Here is a 6,000-nt window from a genome sequence, read left to right as displayed (position 1 = left end):
TTAACCAAAACACAATAGTCTTAAAAAAATTAGTTAAGATTGATAGACGGTGTATCCTCACCGCAATGTGAGTCCTAATCCGCACACAATTCTCCAAAACCTTGATACATTTTATAATTTCACGCTGTAGCTTGTACCCTGGATTCCTTTTAAAATATGCAGCGTATTTTGTTTCATATTAATGTGTTTGGGTTTATGGCTTTGAAATGTTATGGTTGTAATATATATATGATGTAACATAGAGTATTTAATGTGGAATATATAAATTAGTTGGTAATTTCTGAGTTTATTGATTCACACATCGTAAAATCTGCGATACTGGAAGAGCCACAGTTGCGTAGAGACAGTGGGTGTCTATATACCATAAAAATATGCAACATGAATACAACAACTTTCTCTGAACACCAATGGCAACAATTGCTGAATATTAGCTGAAAACTGAAATTGTGTCATTGAAAATCAATATCAGAACTATGGTGCCACATGCCTGATAACAGTTTTACAGAAAAAAGGCTTAGTGCTCCAGAAATATGTTACATGTTCGACCTACAAAATGTCGATTGTACAAAGCAAGAAGTGAAATTTATGGTCAAAAAAACCCTTTTGAATATAAGTGCGGTTAGAAGCAGAGTCAATCCAAGCCATATTATTACTGACTCTTTATGGATGAAGTAGAGCATCCTACTGCTGCTAAAAAATACAACCAATCCAATCCATATTATTACTGACTCTTATGGATGAAGTGCAGTATCTCTACTGCTGCTAGGAATACAACCAATCCAAGCCACATCGTTACTGACTCTTTATGATGAAATGCAGCATCCTACTGCTGCTAGCTAGAAATACAACAAATGCAATCCATATCGTTAGTGACTCTTTATGGATAAAGTACAGCATCCATACAGCTGCTAGTAATACAACGAATCCAATCCATATTGTTAATGACTCTTTATGGAGTAAAGTACATCATCCATACAGCTGCTAGTAATACAACCAATCCAATCCATTATTGTTAATGACTCTTTATGGAGTGCAGTATCTCTACTGCTGCTAGTAATACAACCAATCCAACCCATAATGTGACTGACTCTATATGGATGAAGTACAGCAAAATTTCCTTTCAAAGTTTTCTACATGTTTTGCAAATTAATACGTTTATAAGCTCTGTTAACATATGGATATATTCATCATTGTTATGTACTAAAAACGTGACGATTTTCGTGTAATATATCTTTCAGATTGCTCTAAACACTCAATCTAATTTTCTTTCACCCGCAATTTGCTTCAAGCGTTATACAAGGAAATTCTCTACTTTTTCCATCAATGTTGTTTTTTCTTCGCTTTTGCGATGTATTTAGAGGTCATATTTCTATTAAGTGAAACTGTCTTTAGGCAGCCAGGCTTACGATTAAATAAGAATTGACATTCACAAGTAAACGTATCGAAAACTTTACCTTCCCCGGTGAGCTATTTAAAGCGCGTAAGGGCAAGTTTTCAATAGTTTCAGATAATTGTATTTCTTTATTTAAAATGTAAAATGCTCTCTTAAATAAGCACTAAGAAATGACAAAAAATCAATTATACCAAACGAATCAGGTGACTTTATTATGGCTTTCTCGTGTTTAACTGTTAGTCCTGATTAGGAATGTCTCTGTTGACATCACTGGTCAGATATCATTACCCTAAATTGAGATCAATAAGTAGATAGAGGATTCTTAACTCACGTACGCACATAAGCATTCCCTTCTGTACAGTTTCTAGGGAACAGCTCTAGATGTCTTTATAATCAGTTCGTTCACTACAATTTATTTAGTTTAAACTAACTAAAACTGAAGGGTTTAGGACGAGAAACGATGGTAGACGAAACAGCAGAAAATAACGCTACTTTATTATTGGTAATCGTGTCGTATTCAAACGAGAAAACATATTTTTGTAGATTATTCTGACAGTCAAATGCGTTTATGTAAAGCCATTTGTAGAATGACTTGGAACAAATGAAATGCAAGGATTTCGTTCAATTTCAATAATTTGCAAACACTCCGGAAGTGAAAGTTTGTCTAATTGCTGAAAATTGTATTATGATATGGTATCACGAAAGCTTTCAGATGTATGTTCTTAATACTCTAACTATCTGAGAGACTAAGACTTTAGTTATGTGTTTTAGGAAGGACATGCTTAGTAAGAACTACACATCTAAACCATCATTGTGTTTGTATATTCGCTTATAACTAATGAACCGCTGGACCGATTGTTACAAAACATTGTCAATGCCTTTTAGAGACTTCGGAAAATGGCATAAGGGGTTGCACCTGATCCCTTTATGTCACCCGAGATGTCCTTATGTGTTTCTTATAGTATTATATTTATCTTTATCAATCTTTGAAGGTACTCTTAGAGCATCGCATTAGGTATAACGTAGGAAATGCATTGACGAGAATAGCTGTTATATTTTCTGAAGTTGTTTCCTAAATTATAATGCTAAAACATAAACCAATTAAAGAGCAGAATCTACATTTATAAAATAGTCTATAAACTCGTTGTAACCAGCATATTATCTAATATATACCTTAAGCTTGAATGAAAAGTGGGTTGTTTCACAAGAGTCCAGTTAACGGGGTTCGTTGTGGTGAAAGCGTTTTTTTTTTGTCACTTCCAGAAGAAGTGCTTGGAACAAATAACTAAATTATCAAGACATATAATGTATACTAGGTTATTCAATAAAGTATCTTTAATAAACCTTTCAGTGAAGTCGGATGATCGTAACTTTTACGAGATGGCACACGTAAGAAAAAATTCCCTCAGTAACTCAAAATGGCATCTCTCCTTACAATTCATATATTGCACCCATATTTTGTCAGTAACAAGATGTGTACACTCTTATAATTCATGTACACTGTACTCACATTTCATCAACAATGAGATGCGTACACTCCTTATACTTACTACACTGTACTCACATTTCATCAAAACAAAATGTATACACTCCTTATAATTCATACACTGTACTCACATTTTATCAACAACAAGATGTGTACACTCCTTATACTTACTACACTGTACTCACATTTCATCAACAACAAGATGTGTACACTCCTTATAATTTACTACACTGTACTCACATTTCATCAACAATAAGATGTGTACACTCCTTATACTTACTACACTGTACTCACATTTCATCAACAACAAGATGTGTACACTCCTATAATTACTACACTGTACTCACATTTCATCAACAACAAGATGTGTACACTCACTGTACACATATCATCAAACAAGATGTGTACTTACTACACTGTACTCACACATTTCATCAAGAACAAGATGTGTACACTCCTTATACTTACTACACTGTACTCACATTTCATCAACAACAAGATGTGTACACTTCTTATACTTACTACACTGTACTCACATTTCATCAACAACAAGATGTGTACACTCCTTATACTTACTACACTGTACTCACATTTCATCAACAACAAGATGTGTACACTTTTATACTTACTACACTGTACTCACATTTCATCAACAACAAGATGTGTACACTCCTACTATACTTACTACACTGTACTCACATTTCATCAACAACAAGATGTGTACACTCCTTATATATTACTACGTACTGTACTCACATTTCATCAACAACAAGATGTGTACACTCCTTATAATTACTACACTGTACTCACATTTCATCAACAACAAGATGTGTACACTTCCTATACTCATTACTACACTGTACTCACGTTTCATCAACAACAAGATGTGTACACTCCTTATACTTACTACACTGTACTCACGTTTCATCAACAACAAGATGTGTACACTCCTTATACTTACTACACTGTACTCACATTTCATCAACAACAAGATGTGTACACTCCTTTATACTTACTACACTGTACTCACATTTCATCAACAACAAGATGTGTACACTCCTTATACTTACTACACTGTACTCACATTTCATCAACAACAAGATGTGTACACTCCTTATACTTACTACACTGTACTCACATTTCATCAACAACAAGATGTGTACACTCCTTATACTTACTACACTGTACTCACATTTCATCAACAACAAGATGTGTACACTCCTTATACTTACTACACTGTACTCACATTTCATCAACAACAAGATGTGTACACTCCTTATACTTACTACACTGTACTTACATTTCATCAACAACAAGATGTGTACACTCTTATAATTACTACACTGTAATTCACATTTCATCAACAAATTTCAAATGTGTACACTCTTTATAATTACTACACTGTACTCACATTTCATCAACAACAAGATGTGTACACTCCTTATAATTACTACACTGTACTCACATTTCATCAACAACAAGATGTGTACACTCCTTATAATTACTACACTGTACTCACATTTCATCAACAACAAGATGTGTACACTCCTTATACTTACTACACTGTACTCACGTTTCATCAACAACAAGATGTGTACACTCCTTATAATTACTACACTGTACTCACGTTTCATCAACAACAAGATGTGTACACTCCTTATACTTACTACACTGTACTCACATTTCATCAACAACAAGATGTGTGCACTCATTATAATTACTACACTGTACTCACATTTCATCAACAACAAGATGTGTACACCTTATACTTACTACACTGTACTCACATTTCATCAACAACAAGATGTGTACACTCCTTATACTTACTACACTGTACTCACGTTTCATCAACAACAAGATGTGTACACTCCTTATACTTACTACACTGTATACTCACATTTCATCAACAACAAGATGTGTACACTCCTTATACTTACTACACTGTACTCACATTTCATCAACAACAAGATGTGTACACTCCTTATACTTACTACACTGTACTCACATTTCATCAACAACAAGATGTGTACACTCCTTATACTTACTACACTGTACTCACATTTCATCAACAACAAGATGTGTACACTCCTTATAATTACTACACTGTACTCACATTTCATCAACAACAAGATGTGTACACTCCTTATATACTTACTACACTGTACTCACATTTCATCAACAACAAGATGTGTACACTCCTTATACTTACTACACTGTACTCACATTTCATCAACAACAAGATGTGTACACTCCTTATACTTACTACACTGTACTCACATTTCATCAACAACAAGATGTGTACACTCCTTATACTTACTACACTGTACTCACATTTCATCAACAACAAGATGTGTACACTCCTTATAATTACTACACTGTACTCACATTTCATCAACAACAAGATGTGTACACTCCTTATAATTACTACACTGTACTCACATTTCATCAACAACAAGATGTGTACACTCCTTATAATTACTACACTGTACTCACATTTCATCAACAACAAGATGTGTACACTCCTTATACTTACTACACTGTACTCACATTTCATCAACAACAAGGATGTGTACACTCCTTATACTTACTACACTGTACTCACATTTCATCAACAACAAGATGTGTACACTCCTTATACTTACTACACTGTACTCACATTTCATCAACAACAAGATGTGTACACTCCTTATACTTACTACACTGTACTCACATTTCATCAACAACAAGATGTGTACACTCCTTATACTTACTACACTGTACTCACATTTCATCAACAACAAGATGTGTACACTCCTTATACTTACTACACTGTACTCACATTTCATCAACAACAAGATGTGTACACTCCTTATACTTACTACACTGTACTCACATTTCATCAACAACAAGATGTGTACACCTTATAATTACTACACTGTACTCACATTTCATCAACAACAAGATGTGTACACTCCTTATAATTACTACACTGTACTCACATTTCATCAACAACAAGATGTGTACACTCCTTATAATTACTACACTGTACTCACATTTCATCAACAACAAGATGTGTACACTCCTTATACTTACTTACTACACTGTACTCACATTTCATCAACAACAAGATGTGTACACCTTA

General features: G+C 34.1%; 1 protein-coding gene across 8 annotated transcripts in view; it reads left to right on the top strand.

Annotated features, from left to right (window-relative positions):
• Nucleotides 1–6,000, top strand: part of LOC143250810 (uncharacterized) — a 222,342-nt gene that overhangs the window by 108,012 nt on the left and 108,330 nt on the right. The window lies entirely within an intron of this gene.

Source organism: Tachypleus tridentatus, chromosome 5, assembly GCF_004210375.1.
Source record: "Tachypleus tridentatus isolate NWPU-2018 chromosome 5, ASM421037v1, whole genome shotgun sequence".
In the NCBI taxonomy this organism is placed as follows: Eukaryota; Metazoa; Arthropoda; class Merostomata; order Xiphosura; family Limulidae; genus Tachypleus; species Tachypleus tridentatus.
This window is presented reverse-complemented; position numbering and strand designations above follow the sequence as displayed.